The sequence below is a fragment of the Oncorhynchus masou genome, chromosome 8 (genome assembly GCF_036934945.1).
Source record: "Oncorhynchus masou masou isolate Uvic2021 chromosome 8, UVic_Omas_1.1, whole genome shotgun sequence".
NCBI classification, from domain to species: Eukaryota; Metazoa; Chordata; class Actinopteri; order Salmoniformes; family Salmonidae; genus Oncorhynchus; species Oncorhynchus masou.
Genome location: NC_088219.1, coordinates 45,784,513 through 45,809,427, shown reverse-complemented (window position 1 = coordinate 45,809,427; position 24,915 = coordinate 45,784,513). Strand labels below are relative to the sequence as shown.

At 44.4% G+C, this 24,915-nt stretch overlaps 1 pseudogene; it reads left to right on the top strand.

Annotated features, from left to right (window-relative positions):
* Positions 1 to 24,915, top strand: part of LOC135543832 (DENN domain-containing protein 1A-like) — a 161,739-nt pseudogene that overhangs the window by 63,202 nt on the left and 73,622 nt on the right.

The window sequence follows — 24,915 nt, the reverse complement described above, 5'->3', positions numbered from 1 at the left end:
TTGCGGTTTTACACTGGGTCAGTGAGAGGTTGGGAGGTGTGCTGTGCAGTGGAAGGAGTCACACATGGAGATGAAACACTCCTGTTGATTGGCATGCCACACACTGACCCCCGTCCTCCCTTTATCCCTCCAGCATCTGGCCCCCATCTGATTTCTAAGTGTGCGGTTGAGTGCGTGGGTGTGAACATTGTGGGTGTGTGTGTGTGCATGCATGTGTTTGTGTGCCCCTATATGCCTGTGTGTGAGAATGTACCCATCTCGTCAGGGAACCGTTCCTGGGCCCAATTATCTGTGGCCAAACTGGGCCCAGCGAGGCTGGAGGCTAGTCCACCAAGCCCCTGTGAGCTACCATTGCTCCACTCTCCTCCGACCTGCAATCCCCCTGGACCCATTGATGTTAGCAGGTCTGGAGAATAAGTGATGCGAGGACTCTATTAGGGCTTGAGCAGTTTGGAGTCTAAGGGGTGGCAAATCTCAGCCAGGTAGGAAGGAAGAGGCAGGGTTCCACAGATCTCAGCTCCGCCAACCAAGCACACTCACGAACACACACACACCACTACTCACCCGTGAACTTTTGAGGTTGGGCAAGAGAAGCAGAGGGGTGAAGGAAGTTACAGCGATTAAAACTAAGGCATAGTCCACAGGGGTTTAGAGGGGGGATAGGGAAGGGGGTGACGCAATAAGGCAAATTGCACAACACCTTGCACTCGGAGACCAAACATGCACGCACACACGGACGCGCACCCCCCCCATCTCAAAATCTGTTTCCTATCCCTGTAGCCTGAATGGCTAAGCTGTCCCTGTAGCCTGAATGGCTAAGCTGTCCCTGTTGCCTGAATGGCTAAGCTGTCCCTGTGGCCTGAATGGCTAAGCTGTCCCTGTGGCCTGAATGGCTAAGCTGTCCCTGTGGCCTGAATGGCTAAGCTGTCCCTGTAGCCTTAATGGCTAAGCTGTCCCTGTGGCCTGAATGGCTAAGCTGTCCCTGTGGCCTGAATGGCTAAGCTGTCCCTGTGGCCTGAATGGCTAAGCTGTCCCTGTGGCCTGAATGGCTAAGCTGTCCCTGTGGCCTGAATGGCTAAGCTGTCCCTGTAGCCTGAATGGCTAAGCTGTCCATGTGGCCTGAATGGCTAAGCTGTCCCTGTGGCCTGAATGGCTAAGCTGTCCCTGTAGCCTGAATGGCTAAGCTGTCCCTGTGGCCTGAATGGCTAAGCTGTCCCTGTAGCCTGAATGGCTAAGCTGTCCATGTGGCCTGAATGGCTAAGCTGTCCCTGTGGCCTGAATGGCTAAGCTGTCCCTGTGGCCTGAATGGCTAAGCTGTCCCTGTGGCCTGAATGGCTAAGCTGTCCCTGTGGCCTGAATGGCTAAGCTGTCCCTGTGGCCTGAATGGCTAAGCTGTCCCTGTGGCCTGAATGGCTAAGCTGTCCCTGTAGCCTGAATGGCTAAGCTGTCCATGTGGCCTGAATGGCTAAGCTGTCCCTGTGCCCAAATAATGATGAACTCCCCGGCCACTTTACGACACATGCACTTGTTAAAACGAACAACCCTCATTTCTGTAAAATAAGCCTCTGTATCCTGAGTGGCTGAGTAATAGGTGCTTTCGTATGCAAGTGCCTGGCTACTGCTGCTGTTATTACTGCTGCATATTGCAATTATTTTACTGACTATTATATTATGATTATATTATGCATTACACTACAGTTAAAGTCGGACGTTTACATACACTTAGGTTGGAGTCATTAAAACTCGTTTTTCAACCACTCCACACATTTCTTGTTTAACTATAGTTTTGGCTAGTCTGTTAGGAGTCAATTCTTCCAAAAATTGTTTACAGACAGATTATTTCACATATATAATTCACTATCACATACACTAAGTTAACTGTGCCTTTAAACAGCTTGGAACATTCCAGAAAATTATGTCATGACTTTAGAAGCTTCTGATAGTGTAATTGACATAATTTGAGTCAATTGGTGGTGTACCAGTGGATGTATTTCAAGGCCTACCTTCAAACTCAGTGCCTCTTTGCTTGACATCTTGGGAAAATCAAATGAAATCAGCCAAGACCTCAGAAAAAAATGTGTTGACCTTCACAAGTCTGGTTCATCCTTGGGAGCAATTTCCAAACGCCTGCAGGTACCACATTAATTTGTACAAACAATAGTACGCAGGTATAAACACCATGGGACCACGCAGCCATCATACCGCTCAGGAAGGAGACGCGTTCTGTCTCCTAGAGTTTAACGTACTTTGGTGCAAAAAGTGCAAATCAAGCCTAGTACAACAGCAAAGGACCTTGTGAAGATGCTGGAGGAAACAGGTACAAAAGTATCTATATCCACAGTAAAACGAGTCCTATATCGACATAACCTGAAAGGCCACTCAGCAAGGAAGAAGCCACTGCTCCAAAACCGCAATAAAAAAGCCAGACTATGGTTTGCAACTGCACATGGGGACAAAGATCGTACTTTTTGGAGAAATGTCCTCTGGTCTGATGAAACAAAAATAGAACTGTTTGACCATAACGACTATTGTTATGTTTGGATGAAAAGGGGGGAGGTTTGCAAGCAGAAGAACCCCATCCCAACTGTGAAGCACGGGGATGGCAGCATCATGTTGTGGGGGTGCTTTGCTGCAGACGGGACCGGTGCACTTCACAAAATAGATGGCATCATGAGGATGGAAAATTATGTGGATATATTGAAGCAACATCTCAAGACATCAGTCAGGAAGTTAAAGCTTGGTCGCAAATGGGTCTTCCAAATGGACAATGACCCCAAGCATACTTCCAAAGTTGTGGCAAAATGGCTTAAGGACAACCAAGTCAAGGTGGCCATCACAAAGCCCTGACCTCAATTCTATAGAAAATTAATTGCCAGAACTGAATAAGTGTGTGCGAGCAAGGAGGTCTACAAACCTGACTCAGTTACACCAGCTCTGTCAGCAGGAATGGGCAAACATTCACCATACTTATTGTGGAAAGGTTGTGGAAGGCTACCCAAAACATTTGACCCAAGTTAAACAATGTAAAGGCAATGCTACCAAATACTAATTGAGTTTATGTAAACTTCTGACCTACTGGGAATCTTCTGTTTACCACCCGTACCTTGTCACAACACAACTGATTGGCTCAAAGGCATTAAGAAGGAAATACATTTCACAAATGAACTTTTTAACAAGGCACACCTGTTAATTGAAATGCATTCCAGGGGACCAGCTCATCAAATCAGATCAAATGTATTTCTATATCCCTTCGTACATCAGCTGATATATCAAAGTGCTGTTCAGAAACCCAGCCTAAAACCCCAAACAGCTCATAAAGCTGTTTGAGAGAGTGTCAAGAGTGAGCAAACAGGTGGAGTGCTGATCTACCCTACTCTGAGACAGGTCGCTTTATTCCATTGCTTATGGACTGGCTAATTATAGTAGAGTGAATACGAGTCAAAGGTCAGTTTCAGTTACTAATCCACCAAGGTTTGTGTGTGCCATAATCGACTTCCTCATAAGCTGTGTGTGTAATTTTTGTCTGTCATGACAACAATTAAGTTGGACTCTAGAGTGGCGCAGCAGTTTAAGGCCCTGCATCTCAGTGCTTGAGGCGTCACATACACCCTGGTTCGAATCCAGGCTGTATCACAACCGTCCGTGATTGGAAGTCCCATAGGGCAGCACATAGTTGGCCCTGCATAGTCTGGGTTTGGCCAGTGTAGACAAGAATTTGTTCTTAACTGACTTGCCTAGTTAAATAAAGGTTCATTAAAGCAGAAACCAGTGGCCTCCCTTGAACTATATTCACTCCTGTGAAGTGAACGCTTATCCCTCCTGTCCTTTTTGTGATCTCACACCATGTTTTGAGATAGTGTTTTTTACCACGCCTGAACCACCAATTGCCCCACCATGTCCCCAAAGCCGGAGACCCAGTGCCACCTAGTCACCGTCATCTGCTGCCATGGCGACTAGTCATTGGCTGAGTCCATGTTAGGCTTGATATCCTAGGGGACTGCAGGCTTGACGCTCTCTGGTGTGTCCCTCCTGCTGGTTCCGCCAGGGCCTCAACACGTCTGTGGTAACCCATCAGGGAGCTCAGTGACTGGGCATGACTCTCTCCTATACCTTCCACAAACAGGCTCCAGCTAGTAGAGGGTTGGCCTGAGCTGTTGTTTTTTTTAATTAATCTTTATTTATCTGTGCAAGTTAGTTAAGAGCAAATTCTTATTTACAAGGCCTATGAACAGTGTGTTCCACATAACCGCCTTGTTCAGGAACAGAACGACAGATTTTACCTTCTCAACTCGGGGATTCGATCCACCAACCTTTCATTTACTGGCCAAACGCTCTAACCACTAGGCTACCTGCCATTGTTGTAGCTAGTTCCTCATCTGAGCTCTCCTGGACACTATGTATCTGTCTCTCTCACTTTGTCTTTTTTTCTCCATTACTGCCTCCCACTACCATTCCACCTTATCTTCCTTTCCCCTTTGTTTTTCACATATCTCTGTTACTCATGGGACCACATGGGAAATATACTTTCAATTTCTCTCTTCTTTTTATTTTTTTGCTTCTATCTCTCTTTCTCTTTCCCTCTTTCTCTCTCCCCCCCCCCCCGGTCTGTCTTTGTTAGTTTCCCCTTAGTTTGTGTTGGCGGGCCGCAGCGGAGAGAGATAGAGGCAAGGCTAAGCCATTGCCTGCCAGTCTTCTATCCGCTCTCCACCTCGCCCTTTGCACCATGCTGATCCCCCCCGGCCTTTCCATTATTTCCCACCCACCCCACTATACCTGTTCCCCGCTGGTCCCCTTGGATCCCGCCGCTCGCTCCCATTTCACTGTTGCCCATAGCTTGGCAGCTCCTCTCTCTCTCCCCTCTCCCTCCCCACCCAGTTAACACTACTCAGTCACACACATTTTTCTTTTTTCCCTCTTATTTTCTTTTATCGCCGGTGCGATCGTCATTGATTGACCCACTCCCTATCGATGTCTCTATCTCCACCTCTTCCTCTCTCTCCTTCTCTTTTTCCCCATTTACACCTCAGTAGATACATTCCTTCTCCTCCCTCTCTGCCTTCACCTGTCTCTCGTTTCTCCGGCCCATGCCCTGTCATATGGTGTGGCGCAGTTATTACTTAGAATTAAAATATAGGCCCCTTCTAGATGTCTAAATGATCTATCTCTCTCCCCCCTCCACAGGAACCTCTTCAGACAGGCCCCAAGTTCTGCTTTCCCTTCAGTGTCGACAGGAACATTTGTTCTAAAGCACACATACACTCCCCTCTTGTCGTTTGTAATGCCGCACAACCGGTTTAAGGTCCAAGCCCCCCCCATCACACACACAGACACCACCCTCTAGGGTAGTCTTGTCTCTTTACAGTGTGATTCACCAAACCCAGCTGGTGGCTAGGCTCTCTCCTGTTCCCCCACTATAAAATTATGATTACACCCTTTTTGTGTAAGAGCTGTTTGAAAAAAATGCCTGGAATATCAGTGTGATCAGGTGGGTTGGCGTTTTTGGCCCGTCGCATAACGTCACACGGCAGTCTGATTATTATATACCAATGATTGTTCATCTGTTGTATTAGTATTTCTGGATTTACTTCCTACTTGAAAGAAATGAGCAAAAGCAAGAGAAATTGTGCAGCCAATGTTTCTTTGCACTTTTTTCCCTCCAATCAACCTGATTTGGCAAGAAAAGTTCACTTTGCGTTTGACTGCATTGCAAATCAGGCTATATACACACGTTGATTTGCCATCAACTTGATCCTCCATCCCATCCCTCTTGTACCCGGCAGCGACAGCAACCATTGAAGAAGTAAGTGTCTAGATAGTTATTCTTCTATTATTAAAAGTAAAGGACATGCTATTCATGGGTTACACATTACGTTTTGAACATTCTTCAGAAGACTGATGCCCAACTGAAAGTTCTTCTCGCGATTGGCTTGGAATGGTTTGGAATCACAACGACCGGAGGCATATAATTAATAGGAAAACCTTTTGTCATCATTGTGATGTTGCCAGATTGACTAGCTAGTTAAGATTGAGGGGACTGCATTACATTTTAGCTAGCTAATGTTAGCATTGCTAGCTATTTTGGATGAACTCAGCATAGCTGGCTAGCTAGCTAACGTTAGATATGTCAATGCTTCATTGATAACCTGATGATTTACCGTTGCAGTCACTTAGTTCATTATTTATGTAATTAACCAACTTATCAATATTTAATGGGTGGTGGTGGTGGCTACCCAACCCCAACCTTCTTGGACAGCCAAGTCTTTGTCATTTACTGAATAACTATTCTTACGTCACCACATTCTACTAGGCAAAAGGTATTGTGTAAGAGGGCAGTGAATATGGAAAAGGTGTCTAGCAAATTACGGTATGGATATGACTGATTTAGATATATTGCATCTTATATTTTGTTTGTACATTTCTCTCTGCAGACAAGGCACCAATCCACACTGACCATTGCTGACCCCACTGTCTCTCTCTAACCCCCTCGCACGCAACTATGGCATCATCCTGGATTTTACCCTCTCCTTCGACCACCACATACAAAACCTAATTCTTCCACCTCCACAACATCTCCAGATGTCCTCCATCTCCGGGCTTGGGACTAAAACCCTCATTCACTCATAACACTCTTCTCTCTGGCATCAACACAAGCTCCCTCTATAGTGGTTCAAAACCCTGCAGCCCGACTCCTCACCCACACTAAGTCCTGGCAGCACATCACCCCTGTCCTATTGCTTTCCCCACAGACTGTAGCGGTTCAACCCGAAAACCAATTAGTAGGGGTTGTCAATGGGTAGGGCCTATGTTTATGTGTTTGACTGTGTGATTGTTCGAAGACACCTTTGTAGTGGTCACCAACCAAGAATGGTGTATTGTGTTTGGCCTCTGAGATGCAGAGGCCTATAGTCTGCCCTGTAGATAATCATTGTGTTCTGCAATGAATAGATGGAAGACAGGGTATAGGCCAGGATGGTCCCCCATGCGAACAGGCTGTTCTGGGATCTGTCTGCATCTTCTGGTGACCTAATGAAAACAGTACAACGATGATGGAACAAATGAAGATGCCTGATGTATTTTGATGACAAAACAAAGGAGCCTTTACACCTATGGAAGTTTGTAAAGAAGTACTATAGTTCATCAAGATAATTTCTAAGTCTGATGGCTCACGTGACTTAACTCAACAGCTACACAGTAACTTGACCTATTCTGCAAGCTTGACAGAGAGGTGGTTAGGTTATTTTCAAACTCAAAGTTCTCACGTTTTACACATGTACAGAGGCTCCATTTACATTTGAGTCATCTAGCAGACGCGCTTATTCAGAGCGACTTACAGTTAGTACATTCATTTATAATAGCTAGGTGCAACAACCACATATCTCAGTCATATTAAGTACATTTGGCCTTAATTTGTCCTCAATAGCTATCAGCAGTCAGTGCTAGTAAGGAGAAAAAAAGTAAAGTGCGAATGTAGTTCACAAAACCTTTTTGTTTTATTTTATTATTATTTTCAGGTGAGGAGGGGGTGCAATGGGCTGGTGCTGTGGGATTTAAAAAAATACTCTTTGAAGAGGTAGGGTTTCAGATGTTTTTGGAAGATGGGAAGGACTCTATTGTCCTAGTTTCAGGGTAAAGCTGGTTCCACTATTGTTGTGCCAGGACAGCGAAGAGCTTTGACTGGGCTGAGCAGGAGGTGCCATCCTGTAAGGGTGGGAGGGCAACGAGACCAGAGGTCTTGGTGTAGGGTTTGAGCATACCCTGAAGGTAGGGAGGGGCAGTTCCTCTTGCTGCTCTGTAGGCAAGTACCACACTCTTGTAGTGGATCCAAGCTTCTACTGGAAGCCAGTGGAGTGTGGATTCTCCACACAAAGTGAACACTGTGCTAGTGTAGTCCCTGAGTGCTATTGCCATCTACAGGAGGTATAATAAACCACACACATTGACTGTGCTCACTCCAGATAACAGGGAGGCAGCGAGGGGGATGAAAGCGGTGTGTGTGAAGCAGTTTGACATTTCCTCCTGTGTCTGTCTCTCCCCCGCTCATGTTGAGAAACATTGTTTATACTGCCAATGACCGGGGGGGGGGGGGGGCTTGGCTATCATCTCCACACACACACACACACACACACACACACACACACACACACACACACACACACACACACACACACACACACACACACACACACTGACCCAGCCTTTGGTGACACAAGAGCATGACACACACTACCCATTATTCCGACCTCTTAGACATGGGGGAGAGAGGCTGTCCGCTAGGCTTCTACAGTCCCTTCAGAAAATATTCACATCCATTGACTTTTTCCACATTTACAGCCTACATTTAAAATGTATTACATTTTGATGTTTTGTCACTGGCCTACACAAAATACCACACAATGACAAAGGGAAATTGTTTTTTGACATTTTTTACAAATTAATGCTTTCTTGGGTGAATAAATTAAACTAGCTGCAGTAGGCAAATCCTTTTGAGTGTGAAAAGTATTACTGTATTGCATTATATTGTATTATATGGACCGGAATTACGCACTTCGTTCAAACCATGATAAAGCAGACGAGAACGTGCGGTAAATAGAAATGCCGCCGACAGAGAGGGCCGCCTCGCTTCGAGTCCTTAGGAAACTTTGAAGGATTTTTTTATTCATGTATTATTTCTTCCGTTGTTAGCCCAGAAAATCTTAAGTGTTAATACACACAGCCGGGAAGAACTATTGGGAAAGGGGAAGGGGGATACCTAGTCAGTTGTACAACTGAATACATTCAACTGAAATGTGTCTTCTGCATTTAACCCAACCCCTCTGAATCAGATAGGTGCGAGGGGCTGCCATAATTGACATCCACATCTTCGGCACCCGGGGAACAGTGGGTTAACTGCCTTGCTCAGGCAGAACAACAGATTTTTACCTTGTCTGCTCGGGGATCCAAATTAGCAACTTTTCGGTTACTGGCCCAAAGCTCTAACCACTAGGGTACCTGCCGACCTATTGGATATCAGAGCGATGTCAACTTATCAGCACTACGACCATGAATACGACTTCCCCCAAGCCTATTGCTAAGCATTTTGGAACTAGATGCTCAAGCATTTCGCGACACTCACAATAACATCTGCTAACCATGTGTATGTGACCAATAAAATGTCATGTGATTTGCATCTGGTGCAGCACATGTGGCCTACAAAGTTACAAATATAGGCTAGCGAATGTTATTTACATTTTCTTGTGTAGATTTGTCTATTTGTATAATTAGTAGGTTGTCTTTATCTTCATTCTAATGACATCCTTGAATAATATAGGAGTAGAATTAGATGCAGGGCTTTCACTTGACTTCTATAGCCTAACGCCATCATGCGTTCGCTCTTCTTTCAAACTACCCGTGAGTTCTAAAGGCTGCTTTATTTAACATTCAGCGAAAAAGAGCTTGCATCCCTCTTTGAATAGTCTATTGGTATAAGAAATGCAAAAAAAACAATATTCTAGTCTAGCTTTTCCTGCATGGGACTCCATTTGCTAAGGTTGTGGTTGTGGGCTAAAATACCAGCAACAGTGTGTGAAAACCTCGTGAAGACTTACAGAAAACGTTGGACCTCTGTCATTGCCAACAAAGGGTATATGACAAAGTATTGAGAAACTTTTGTTATTGATCAAATACTTATTTTCCACCATAATTTGCAAATAAATTCATAAAAAATCCTACAATGTGATTTTCTGGATATTTTTTCTCATTTTGTCTGTCATAGTTGAAGTGTACCTATGATGAAAATTACAGGCCTCTCTCATCTTTTTTAGTGGGAGAACTTGCACAATTGGTGGCTGACTAAATACTTTTTTGCCCCACTGTATATATATTTTTTAGTTTACGATTGGCTCATTCATCCCCCCTCCTCTCCCCTGTAACTATTCCCCAGGTCGTTGCTGTAAATGAGAACGTGTTCTCAGTCAACTTAACTGGTAAAATAACGGATAAATAAAACATATTACAGTAGCATAGGTGCTGCAGCAAATGTGGACCTACCTGTCACAAGAACAAAAGTTACTATGATGAGATGATAGATCTGCATGCATTGTGAACTGCGCTCCAAACTGAGATGGGTTGTCTCTCTCCACCCTGAGCATTGATTCATCACGTAGAGGACGCTGAGAAGCCAGATTTAGACATCACATATCATCACAGTTCCATTTCACGCCATGATATTCATATCAATAATTAATTATCATTTACCTGTTTCTCACAGTTATTTATCTCGGGGAAAGGGGAGTGGTTTTGGGTGATAAATCCCAGTAAATATCGCTAACCCATCATTCAATCCTATTATGGGGTATTGTGTGTAGATGGGTGATATTGAATCCATTTTGAACTCAGGCTGTAACACAATAACATGTGGAATATGTAGGCTGTATAGTTATCTGTGTGACACACTGCCAAGCCATCCAGACGGCCAATCACTTCTGTAGGGTTTAGCACAGACACTCAGCCACCAGCCCTCCTTAATGGACTGTGTACTCTACATGTGTAAAGATGATGCTAGTGTTACTATCATTATAAATATTAGCAATATTAATGACAGCTTTATTTAGAAAGCACTTTAAAGGGCACCACTTTGGGTTAAACTAATAGCCATGTCTGAAAATGCTTCTTTGTTTCTGTCCTGTCTTGTCAGTCTGTTTCTTTCTTTCTCCTCCTGCTCCCTCTCCAACTCTACTTCTGTCTTCTCAATGTGCTCCTGCTCCTGTTTGGTCTTAACTGCTGATGTAAAAAGTACTTTATGGATAAATTTGATCGATTGATTCCCCCCTTCTCTGTGTGGCGCAGTCTGTTGGTGAGCCAAATGGGCCAGAATTTCACCTTTGTGCTGACAGATATCGAGAGCAAGCAGCGGTTCGGCTTCTGCCGCCACTCCTCAGGGGCCCACAGCTGCTACTGCATTCTCAGGTGAGACCCGTGTGTGTGTGTGTGTGTGTGTGTGTGTGTGTGTGTGTGTGTGTGTGTGTGTGTGTGTGTGAGAGAGAGTGGAGAGAGATAGAGCGTGAGCGAGAGATACCTTTTTTACATCAGCTCACTCTGCCCCTTGGGGAAAGGTAGAGACAGAGCTGCATTTCCTATTAACTGTGACAAATACTTAAGAGAATCTTACTTTCCCCAAATTATCATTCATTACAAAGAATTGGAGAAGAATTTAAGAAAAATCTATTATTTTTGGGGTTGAAAAGCCAAAATGTGTGGTCTCCTGCCACAACCCGAGGAACAGCCAGTAAAAAGCTGAAACGTAACAATAGTTATTATTTTTTGGTACCATGAGGCTTTTCAGTTGGTTGGCCAATAATATTGCTTTTATACATTTTTATTCTCATTACCATTGTTGTTGCAGTTGCTTTTAATGTTAATTCCATATCCACAACTATTATTATTGTTTTATTATTGCTGTTGGTCCGACCACTTTTGTTATATGTGTACTTTGACAATATAAGTCATTTAACTTGCCATGTCAGTGAAGTCTATTGAATGGAGAGAGATCCATTCTGTATGCCTGGCGCACCACAAGGTACACTGTCGGCACCATTGGATGTTTTTTCAGACAACAGAGGATTGCTGTTCGGTGGGGGTCATCATAATGCAGTATACATGTTGTTTGGAAGTCAGTTGTTATAGTTTTATATTCTGCATTATCACAGTAGGGAAAATGCTTCGGGAGAGTAGCAATGGAAAGCAGTGGAGGTACAGGACAGGAAAGGATAGAGGGCATGCTGAACCCTTGACTCTGAGTGGTTTTGACTGTACCTACGCCAGTGGCTTTTCCCATTGTTCTCTGTTCAGGTTTCAGACATGTAACGCACAAACACGCACGTACGTACACACGCATACACACACACACACTTTCACAAAGTCTCTTTCAAACACACACAATCAATGCATGATCACCCTACGTCCTACCAAGTAATCATCTGCTGTCCACCAATGGCACCACTTGCCAATCAGGCAGAGCGCACGATTTGTAGATGGTCATTTGACCTGAGCCTAGAGGGAACCGACAGCATTTCAGGCCCCAGGGCGGACAGCCACTTCAAGAACAGAGAATGTGTGTGTGTTCATGACCCACATGATAGAAAGAGTGAGGAAGTGTGTATTTATGAGCATCTCATTTCATCTGTGTGTGTGCGTACAAGCGTGTATGTTTGTGTGTGTGCTCTCATGTCACACGGGGAGCAGCAGCTATAGTAACCAGTGGTTAGCCAAGTCACCAACGATTTGGGCAAAGCCCGGAAAACATTCCCGGATATCCCATCACTCGGGTACTTTGAAATCCAATCACTCTAACCTCAATGTTTTGTCTCTGACTAGTAATTCCTATGTGCACCAGAGGCCACCCCATCTCCTCTGTACTAATTTGTATCTATGTGTATTAGGGCTGACCCCAATTAGTCGATTGGTCGATTGTTTGGTCGTTAGGCTGTTGGTCGACCGAGATTATTTTAGTCGAGCTGTAACAAATATATATATATTTATATATTCGTGCCCATTACAGTGAACTAATCCATCGTGGAGGCCTAGCCTAAAAGCCAGTTTATGCTTCATTTGAAAATGTGGTCGGAAGCTCCATCTGGAAGGTGTGGTGCAATTGCGGAGCCTCCAGGGGCATGCAGAGGCTCTGTGCCGCATCGCCATGTGCCTCCCAAATGTTGTAACAATGCGGAGAGCGGTACATTCTGTATAAACACAAACTCACTTCCTTGACAACAGCTCTGCACTGCTTCGAGAAGCGAAATACGTATGAATTCCCTGACTTCTGCTGAGGCCATATCACCGTAAATGCTGCATGGTCAATGCAGATGTCAGATTGTCCATGCTCCCAGATACACAATGCAATTCTCTCTCCAGAATGCACTCTCTCCTGCCAATTTGTGAACATTCATTGGTTCATAACTTCATTGTGTGAATTGTTTGCGTTTGATTGTTAGCGTATATCAATTCCCCATTGCGTACACTGCCATTGGAAAGTATTCAGACCCTTTGATTTTTTCCACATTAAGTTACAGCCTTATTCTAAAATGTATTAAAACATTGTTTTACCCTCATCAATCTACACACAATACCCCATAATGACAATGCAATAACAGGTTTTTAGAAATGTTTGCTAATTTATTAAATAAATATTGCATTTACATAAGTAACCCTTTGCTCAGAACTTTGTTGAACCACCTTTGGCAGCGATTTCAGCCTCGAGTCTTCTTGGGTATGATGCTACAAGCTTGGCACACCTGTATTTGGGGAGTTTCTCCCATTCTTCTCTGCAGATCCTCTCAAGCTCTGTCAAGTTGGATGTGGAGCTTCACTGCACAGCTATTTTTAGGTCTCTCCAGAGATGTTCGATCGGGTTTAAGTCCGGGATCTTTCTGGGCCACTCAAGGACACTCAGAGACCTGTCCTGAAGCCACTCCTGCGTTGTCTTGGATGTGTGCTTATGGTCGTTGTTCTGTTGGAAGGTGAACCTTCGCCTCAGTCTGAGAATCTGAGAGCTCTGGAGCAGGTTTTCATCAAGGATCTCTCTGTACTTTGCTCCGTTCATCTTTGCCTTGATCCTGACAAGTCTCCCAGTCTCTGCCGCTGAAAAACATCCCCACAGCATGATTCTGCCACCACTATGCTTCACCGTTGGGATGGTGTCAGGTTTCCTCTACCATAAAGGCCTGATTGGTGGAGTGCTACGGAGATGGTTGTCCTTCTGGAAGGTTCTCCCATCTCCACAAAGTAATTCTGGAGCTTTGTCATAGTGACCATCGGGTTCTTGGTCACAATCCTGACCAAAGCCCTTCTCCCATGATTGTTCAGTTTGGCATGGGAGCCAGCTTTAGAAAGAGTCTTGGTGGTTCCAAATGTCTTCCATTTTTGAATGATGAAGGCCACTGTGTTCTTGGGGACCTTCAATGCTGCAGAAATGTTTTGGTACCTTTCCCCAGATCTGTGCCTCAGCACAATCCTGTCTTGGAGCTCTACGGACAATTCCTTTGACCTCATGGCTTGGTTTTTGCTCTGATATGTACTGTCATTATATAGATATGCCTTTCCAAATCATGTTCAATCAATTGGATTTAGAACAGGTGGACTCCAATGAAGTTCTGGAAACATCTCAAGGATGATCAATGGAAACAGGATGCACCTGGGCTCAATTTCGAGTCTCGTAGCAAAGGATCTGAATGCTTATGTAAATAAGGTATTTCTGTTTTTAATTAGTAATACATTTGCAAAAATGTCTAAAAACCTGTTTTCGCTCGTCATTATGGGGTATTGTATGTAGATTGCTGAGGTTAATTTTTATAATCCATTTTAGAATAAGGCTGTAATGTAACAAAATGTGTAAAAGGTCAAGTCGTCTGAATACTTTCTGAGTGTGACTTTGTGTCTATCTATGGAAAAAAAATAGGGTTTTGAGCAATCGATTGGTCGAAATAACAATACTTTTTTTACTATTTTTATCGTTTGATCCCTCCTCTCCTGGGCCCACTACCAAAGACTGTGGGCTCTCCTTCTTCGTGGCCGACGTGAGTAAAACATTTAAACGTGTTAACCCTCGCAATTCTACTGCCCCAGACGGCATCCCTAGCCGCTTCCTCAGAGCATGCGCAGACCAGCTGGCTGGTGGGTTTACGGACATATTCAATCTCTCCCTATCCCAGTCTGCTGTTCCCACATGCTTCAAGATGGCCACCATTGTTCCTGTTCCCAAGAAAGCTAAGGTAACTGAACTAAATGTCTATCGCCCCATAGCACTGACTTCTGTCATCATGAAGTGCTTTGAGAGACTAATCAAGGATCATATCACATCCACCCTACCTGCGACCCTAGACCCACTTCAATTTGCATACAACCCCGATAAGTCCACAGACGATGCAATCGCCATCACATTGTACACTACCCTGTCCCATCTTGACAAGAGGAATAACTATTTAAGAATAATGTTCATTGACTACAGCTCAGCATTTAACACCATAGTACCCTCCAAGCTCATTAACCCTGTGCAACTTGGTCTTGGACTTCATGACGGGCCGCCCCCAGGTGGTGAAGGAAGGAAACAACATCTCCACTCTGCTGATTCTCAACACTGGAGCCCCACAAGGGTGCGTTCTCAGCCCCCTCCTGGAAATGCTTCACAGAGTTCAAGTAACAGACACATCTCAACATCAACTGTTCAGAGGAGACTGCATGAATCAGGCCTTCATGGTCGATTTGCTGCAAAGAAAGCACTACTAAAGGAAACAATAATAAAAATAGACTTTATTAGGCCAGGAAACACAAGTAATGGACATTAGACCTTTGGAAATCTATCCTTTGGTCTAATTAGTCCAAATTTTAGATTTTTGGTTCCAACCGCCGTGTCTTTGTGAGACGCAGAGCAGGTGAACGGATGATCTCCGCATGTCTGGTTCCCACCGTGAAGCATGGAGGAGGTGGTGTGGGGGTGCTTTGTTGGTGACACTGTCAGTGTTTTATTTAGAGTTTTAGGCACACTTAACCAGCATGAGCACCACAGCATTCTGAATTCATCAGCCATCCCATCTGGTTTGTGCTTAGTTGGACCATCATTTGTTTTGAACTGGACAATGACCCAACACACTTCCAGGATGTGTAAGTGCTATTTGACCAAGAAGGAGAGTGATGCATCAGATGACCTGACATCCACAATCACCCGGCCTCAACCCAATTGATATGCTTTGAGATGAGTTGGACCACAGAGTGAAGGAAAAGCAGCCAACAAGTGCTCAGCATATGTGGGAACTCCTTCAAGACTGTTGGAAAAGCATTCCTTATCAAGCTGGCTGAGAGAATGCCAAGCGTGTGCAAAGCTGTCATCAAGCCAAATAAAGTGGTGATCCTAACTGACCTAAAACAGGGAATTTTTACGAGGATTAAATGTCAGGAATTGTGAAAAACTGAGTTTAAATGTACTTGGCTAAGGTGTATGTGAACTTCCGACTTCAACTGTACAGTTGAATCATACGGTCATCGTAAATATGGATATTTTGCAACCCTAAAACTGCTCATTTGGATTTTGAAATGCAATTTACATATTTACGATTGTATGTCTTTGTTGTCTTTCTGAAATCACCGGCCTGTCTGGGGAGAGTAGTTCGACAGAAGTCTCTTGTTTGTCCCCAGAGGTCACAATGTCTTTTGTAGCTGTAGCTGTAGCTTCTCTGTCTTGGAGTGTCTGCTAGACCTGATTTTCCAGAGGAAGTGTTCATTAGAATGGATTACCACTGTGGTTCTAGGTCGAGTTTATTAGACTAAAGTACTTAAACATCTGCAGACTGAATGTTCCTGTGTAGTCTTCTTCTTCTTCTTCGAGTTTCAGAGTTTCTATCCATTTCATACCTTTCAGCTCACTCTGTCGATCACGTTGGTGTAATGTAGAGTCTAACTATTTTACCTGTCCGGCATACCGTCCGTGTACTGGTCCCAATGGTTGATTATTCAGGGTACAGCTAGAACCGTTTTACACTCCCATAGAAACCCGGCAATGTACTGGTCTCAATTTAAAAGGAAACCATTTCAACATGTGGCCACAGCTCCACATTTTCTGGTCTGATGTGAATTTCGTCACGGTCCTTTTATACACCCTGGCAAAAGGGTGGTTCCATTACCTTTGGCATAATGTCTGTGCTCATGTGGGTGTGGCCACCGACTGGATAAACTTCATATGAAAAACAATTCAAAAAACAAGGATAAGATCACATTTCATCTTCTCACAAATAGTTTCATATTTAATCATATTAAATCCACAACATTTAGATGTAAATCTGATAACTGGGAAATATACAGATTGAGATACAGTTAATTTGTTATACTGTCCTTAGTTACATCTCAAATTAGTAATGAATTCAACATGATTGTTCTTTAATTCCCCCACCATTTCCCACCTTATTTGTGTCAGGAATATTGTATCATTCTCCACTTTTGGATGTCATAGTGTTGGGAGGAATCTCCTTGTAGCAAAAGGGTTCTTTACCCTCAATCCTGCAAAGCCCAAAGGCAGAGTTTCTGCAAAGTATTTCTGACCTTCATAAAACTGTCCAACTTCATACCTCTCCCCATCTGTGGGAGAGAGAGGGTGCTGTAGAATTGGCCCACTGTAACCTGATACTTTGGATCCTCACAGAAGGTTCATGACAGTGTTGTCAACAGAGATGGGTGATTTAAATATTGACTTGCTTTCATCATGCTGCCCACTCAAGAAAAAGCTTCAAGCTGTAACTAGTGCCTGCAACCTGGCTCAGGTCATCAGTCAATCTAACAGGGTAGTTACAAACAGCACAGGAATTAAATCGTCATCATGTATTGATCACATATTTACTAATGCTGCAGAAATTTGCTTCAAAGCATTATCAAGAAATCCAATGGATGCAGTGATTACAATATACTAGCCATTTTTGGGTCAGTGGTGTGTAATGAAGAGCAACCAGATGCTGCACTTGACACATTTATGAAATTGCTTATCCCAGTCACTAATAACCATGCACACATTAAGAAAATTACTGTAAAAACTGTTAAATACCAATGGTGTGATGAGGAACTGCAAAATTGTATGGTTGAGAGGGATGAGGCAAAAGCAATGACAAATAAGTCTGGCTGCACAACCGATTGGCAAACGTACTGCAAATTGAGAGATCATGTGACTGACCTGAATAAAAAGAAGAAGAAACAACACTATGAAACGATTATAGTAAAAAGCTTTGGAGCACCTTCAATGAAATTTTGGGCAAAAAGGCAAACTCGGCTCTATCATCCATTGAGTCTATTGGTCCACAACAAAATTGATATTGCCAACTATTTTACAGATTTTTTTCATTGGCAAGATTAGCAAATTTAGGCATGACATGCCAGCAACAAACGCTGACATGACACATAGTGTTATGAAAGACAAGCATTGTAATTGTTTATTCCATAAAGTGAGTGTGGAAGAGGTAAACAAATGATTGTTTTCTATGAACAACGCCAAGCCACCAGGGTCTGACATCTTAGATGGAAAATGACTGAGGATAATAGCGGGTGATTCTGCCACTCCTATCAGCCATATCTTCAATTTAAGCCTACTAGAAAGTGTTTGCCCTCAGGCCAGGAGGGAAGCTAAAGTCATTCCGCTACTTAAGAATAGTAAAGCCCTCTTTACTGGCTCAAATAGCCGAATAGCCAATCAGCCTATTACCAACACTTAGTAAACTTTTGGAAAAAAATGGTGTTTGAACAGATACAATGAGCATGATGGCGCCGGAGGTGTGGGCTGCTGTTTTATGGGCTCTTAACCAACCGTTCCATTGGCCTTTATCCTGAAGCCCAGGAAGTTGTCCTCAGTGTTTCGAGCCAGTGGAACCTTCCGCCTCCGTAAGTCAAGGAGGAGGGAGGCTCTGACTAACTCCTTAACTGCCACATATTAACTGTTGAGCATGTTCAACAGGTGAGTCAGCAGTGTAAATCCACTCAATATTCGGGACACCGAACACCCCCCCCCCCCCCTTGCCTCAGGAAGGCTTTGTAACCTGTGGTGTGTATGTTTAAGCATAGCCACTTTCTCACCACATTAACAGTTTTGTTATTAATTTCCCTTAGAGCCTTCTTTGCGATATGCACATTTGCAAGCAGATGTTGAATCTTTGCAAGGGCCACATCTCTCACAGCTTCTAGCTTCATGACCACAGGCAGAGGGGAAATGTCAATCATATCAAGCCTTGTTGAATTCTCATGGACGAGCTCCTCAACTTACTCCCCGGAGATCCAGGGGAATGGAATAGACTGGCGGCTATTCTGAATGGAGCTTTCTACAGGAACGGCATCTTTTCTGCAAAACATTGAGACAGGAGACCCTTTGGTGCTCCAACTCCTGAAATATGTTGGATCCTGAGAAAGTTCCCTACATGCGAGGTGGTGACAGTGACCTCCCTGACAGACTGGATCGAGGCGCAGCTGCACTTTATTCAGGATACATAGTACATACACCATAGACAAACATCATTTACACCCCCCACAACGCACAAATACAGCCTCACAGACACAGCTCTGACAGATCCACCAGATTCAAATGTGGAATGGAATGAATGTGTATGTAACAACAAATCACATTGATTCTATCATCAATGATGTTCAGTATCAGTTTTTATCCTAGACTTTTTATCCACGGGGGCGTTTTCAATGGAGTTTTCAAGCTTTTGGGGGGTCGCCGCCATGAGTCAGAAGTGTGACTAGAAAGAAAGAAGGCGACGCCCCCTTGGCAGCCTTTTGGTTCCTGCCTCTCCCCACAACCGGAAGGGGGCAACAAGCTGGCCTTTGCTGCGTCACTGGGGACCTCAGTACTCAGTCGGCCAAAACTCAGGCTAGGCCCCTGAACTAGGCCAAATCTGTAGGGAAGCAGTTTTACGCCGCAGCAATGATCCACACCTCGAATTCACCTAAGGAAGGTAGGAAGGAGCGGACAACCTAGGTCGCAGCCTTTGCGGCTGAGGAGGAGAGTATGCAAAACTCTATTCTCTGTGCCTCAGCTCACTTTTGTGACATGAGAAAATGGAGGAGATGCACTTTTTTTGCCTTTTGTACAACAAGGCGGAGGAACCCTAACCATGTCCTCTCAACCATTCTACAGGAGCACAGGTTTCCAGGGCTCATTGGGAAACTGCCCTTTTAGGATTCTGAGGGGCATTTTTTTCCTTTGCATGGCGGAGATGACTGCTTTGTCATAGAGAACACTATACTTTCTGGATCTTAGGGAAAAGGGGGGGGGGGGCGGCACTGCATGCTCTGCTTCCTCGTCTTACTCGAGTGAGCAGCTGGGGATCTTTGCTTTTGACAACCCTCCGCCATGGGGCAGGGAAAATACATCTATAGTTTGGAAGGGGATCAACTCTTACAAGAACAGCAAGTTCAAGTTGTTGGTATTGTCTTGCTAATGCATTTGAAGTGATGTGCTGTCTTTTAACTAGTAGCCTAGTGTCACGTCCTGGCCTTAGTTCCTTTTTTATGTCTCCATTTTAGGTTGGTCAGGGCGTGAGTTGGGGTGGGCATTCTATGTTTTGTTCTATGTTTTTATTTCTATGTGTTTGGCCTGGTATGGTTCTCAATCAGAGGCAGCTGTCAATCGTTGTCTCTGATTGATAACCATTCTTAGACAGCCTGGTTTCGCCCTTGAGTTGTGCGTAGTTGTTTTCTGTCCCAGTCTCTGTACCAGACAGGACTGTTTCGTTTTTTGTTTTGTTCTGTTTTTGTTATTTTTGTTCTAGTGTTCAGTGTAATTAAAAGATCATGAACATGTAACACGCTGTACCTTGGTCCTCTCCTTCTTCCACCTACGACGATAGTTACACCTAGTTAATTATTGCTGTTTGAACTGTCTGATTGCTCAGTACTCAGTAATTGTTGGGTTTTTAACAGGGAGTGGCCTTACCTGTCTTCCCTGACTATTTAAGGAGCCTTACTTGTCCCAGTGCTGGGGCGAATTGTATTGTAAAGTGTGTTTTATTCTCCTCAGCAGTTAGTGCTGAGAGGTGTGTCTTTCGCTTTTGTTAGGCGCTTAGTGCTAGTACTTCAGTCTCCTATGTTTTTTCTGCGACAGCTGTAAGCGGCAATATTGTCAAGCGGTGGTGTTGTCACCATAATGAAGACTGTTGTCGAAACAAAGGCGTTCTGCTGACCCTCTTTTGTGGCTTTGTTTCCCATCCCAGTTTGCCCCTCTTCCCTGTAGGTTTTACAGACACTCCCCACCCCTTGGCCCCAACCCTTATCATTTAGTGTAGACTATGCGCATGCGGAAATCTTAGTCTACGGCAGCGTTTGGAACTGCCGATCTGCAGTCAATAAGGCAACTTCATCTCAACCTATGTTGTCCCTACACTTTTTGGTGCTGATGGAGACTGCTACTCCAGCTGCTCTCTCGTTTTGACTATGTGTGTTTTGATGGTCCGAGAGCATCTTGTTGTCGCGATGGTGGCACAGGGCTACTCATTTTTCTCTTTTGCCCCTTCTCTCACCTGTTCATATTGTCATTTGAATTCCATGCTGTCCCTGTCACTTGTCCACTCAAGCTTAACATTGTTGTCCTCTATCGCCCACCAAATCAAATTGTATTGTTCATATACACGTAATTAGCAGATGTTATTGCAGGTGTAGTGAAATGTTTGTGCTTCTAGCTTCGACAGTGCAGTAATATCTAACAAATTACACAACATATACCCAATACACACAAATCTAAGTAGGTATAAATGAAGACTATAAACATATGGACGAGCGATGTCAGAGCGGAACGGACTAAGATAGTATAGCATACCGTATATACATATGAGATGAGTAATGCAAGATATGTAAACATTTATTTTGGGAATGGGATACCATAGAATAGTATAGAAAACTGTATATACATATTAGATGAGTAATGCCAGATATGTAAACATTAAGTGACTAAGATAGCGTAGAATTGTATAGAATACAGTATATACATATGAGCTGAGTAATGCCACAAGGTGCCCTTAGAGAGTTCCTCAATTAACTAATTTCCTGTTGATGGCTCACCACTCATCGTCCTGGGCGACTTTAACTTCCCGACGCTTGACTTCAATTAATTTCTTTTCACCTCGTTCTTTCCACTCTTTTCCTCTTTTGACTTCACCCTTTCCCCGTCACCTCCCACTCACAAGGCAATACGCTTGACCTCATCTTCACTAGAGGCTGTTCGCCTACTAATCTCACTGCAACCCCCCGCCATGTCTCTGATCAGAAATTTGTTTCCTTTTCACTCCATCTCTCCTCCAACCCTACCCACTCAGCCCCTACCCAGATGGTCATGCGCCATTGCAATCTTCGCTCTCTCTCTCCCCCTACTCTCTCTTCTATCCCTCTCCTTTAACTCTCACTGTCCCCCTTCCTCCCAGCTGCCCTGACCTTCCACTCCTGCTCTGTGGCTGAGTGACTCTCTGCATGCAAAACAGGGCTGCGGTCTGAGCGGAAATGGAGGAAAACTAAACTTCCGGAGGACCTACAGTTTCTTCCATCCACTTTATCCTCTTTAGCTTTTCTTCCTCTGTATCCGCTAATAAAGCCTCTTTCTATCATTCTACATCTCAAGCTTCCGCCTCCAACCCTGGAAACTCTTCTCCACTTTCTCCTCCCTCCTCCCTCCTTAATCCTCCACCTCCTTCCATCCACCCTCGCTGCGGATGACTTAGTCAAACACTTTGAAAAAAACGATGACATCCACTTCTCTTTTACTCAGCCTACTGTGTCCACTGGTCCCACTACACCTTGACCATTATTCTCCCCTCTCTCTCCAGATGAAATCCTGTGACTAGTGATGTCTGGCCCCCTGACAACCTGCCCACTCGACCCCATTCCCCCTTCTTCTTCCCAGATCATCTCTGGAGACCTTTTCCAATTCCTCACTTCCCTCATCAAGTCATCCCTGACCATTGCTTGCATCCCCTCTGACTTCAAGATGGCCAGATTTGCTCCCTTCCTCAAGCAACTACAAAAACTTTTGACGGGTATCCGTTTCTTTTCCTTCCAAAACAATTGAACGTGCTGTCTCTGACCAACTTACTTGTTATTTCGCTAGGAACGATCTTCTTGACCCTAACCAGTCAGTGCTCTCACTACTAGTGTTCCCCAAGTCTCGGTTCCAGGCCCTCTCCTCTTTTCTCTTCACACCAAGTCATTCTGCTCTGTCATATCCTCACATGGTCTCCTATCATTGGATGACACTCAACTTCTCTTCTCCTTCCCCCTTCTGACACCCAGGTGGCAACACACATCTCTGTGTGGCTGGCAGACATCTCAGCTTGGATGTCGGCCCACCACCGCAAACTCAACCTCAACAAAACAGAGCTGTTCTTCCTCCCGGGAAAGGCCTGCCCACTCCAAGACCTCTCCATCACAGTTGACAACTCCACGATGTCCCCCTCCAGGAGTGCAAAGAATCTTGGTGTGACCCTGGACAACACCTGTCGTTCACTGCAAACATCAAAGCAGTGACTCGCTTCTGCAGGTTCAGAAGCGAGTCACTGCTCAAACCCTACATCCCAACCCGAGCATTCTGTTCTGCCACATCTGGACTCTTGGCCCTCCCACCCCTACAGGAGGGCTTCTCCCACTCAGCCCAATCAAAGCTTTTCTCTTTCCTGGCACCCCAATGGTGGAACAAGCTTGCCACTAAAGTCAGGATAGAAAATCCCCTGCCCTCCTACCTCTTTGAAGAGTATCTTAAATAACTCTCACATTGCCCCGTGTGCACAATATGTAGGCCAGTTTGTGGAGCTATTTCTTCTGCGGAGTTGTCATCAAATAAAATATTTTAAATGTACAACATTTTATAGACGTTTCATATAATTTGACGTACATCTGACACCTAGCATTAAGAAGTCATGCACAACTAAAAACCCAATACAAAACCCCAACAAAAAATAGAGAAATTCCTGGCAAAAAAATTCTGGAAATAAGTAACAATCCAATTCTCCAGATGGTTGCCTAGAGACAATCCCCCAAGGACTGGGGCTCTGGACTATAGAGTGCTCCAGCGTGTGGCTCTTTCACTGGGGATCCTATTTGCTTGAGCTGGGGGAATTAGAGCCGATGCTAGACCTCTGGCCCGCCTCCAACACAAAAAACGCAACCATTACAACCCCTTTGGTCTTCTTCAACACAGTAAAGGCTGTGGCTATCACACACAGCGGCAAACATCCACCTCCACCATACGTGTGCACTGATATGAAGAAATTAATTATGGGATTCAATTAGTTTACTTCTCAATGGGTTAAGAAAGACTGAAGGAGATGGGAAAATGGTGTTTGACGATTAAGGTCAACTGATCTTGTGCCTTATGTCCTTGACAGGACACACTGTGTGTGGAGTTTCCACTTGAGAGCACACACTGATCACTATACAGGCTGGGAACCTCCCATTGATAGGGTTGAGATTGGTAGTGTATGGCTGCAGCAGCAGCAGTACACTTCCAGGGCCTGCCCTAAGTGCTGTTTTTCACTGTACAAGGGATACAGCACTTCTGCCAAGCACACACTCCTATCCACACACACACACACACACTCTGTTGAATGATTGGTTTAGGGTAGGACACGGATGTCTAGAGGCCTGGTATATTGATGGAGAACCATATCGCTGATCCCCCTGTGACCAGGCTCGTGCATTTTTGTCTGTTTGTGTGTCTAACAGCAGCAGACCTGGCGTAATCACTTCCCTTGCCCTTTTTACAAGGTGGGAGGAGGAACATTAAAGACCTAGTAGAGCGGAAGGGCCATTCAGGGAAGCACACAGAAGTCATTCACTCCCAGCCAATTAAAATGCTTGTTGATGCATTTATGTCCTGCCTGTCACCCCCCCCCCTCGCCTACTTCCACGACTCCCAACCTCCTCACCCCCACGTCTTGACACTGAAGGAAAAACCTTTCTATTTTGTCAGAGATTGGAGAAGGGGATGTTAGATCGCCGGTCGATTACCAAGGCAGTGTTGCTAATTTAACGTATGTCTGTTTTACCCCTGGAGCTTAGGCTAACTGTAAATGATAAACTTTTCTTTATTTGACAAATATGTCCTTACTTGAGCAATAGTTGATACACTTTTGAGAGTGCCATTTCATTATCTCCTTTGTACGGGGATTGAGATTGAACCACATGGGTTGAACCACATTTACTGGGATGAGATTGACCACATTGTTTAACCAGGCAATTGCTGGGAAGCATGAAAAGCTTGCCAAACTGGCAGTTGTGATTAGCCAATGAGTTATATACATTTAACAGTTGCCCAAAAGTCAAGCAAGGCCCAATGCCAGGAAATCCTCCCTTATTAAATTAACATCCTTTTAAAATGGTCCATCTTAAATCCCTACTGTGGTAGAGTTGTATGATATTGGAATGTAATTC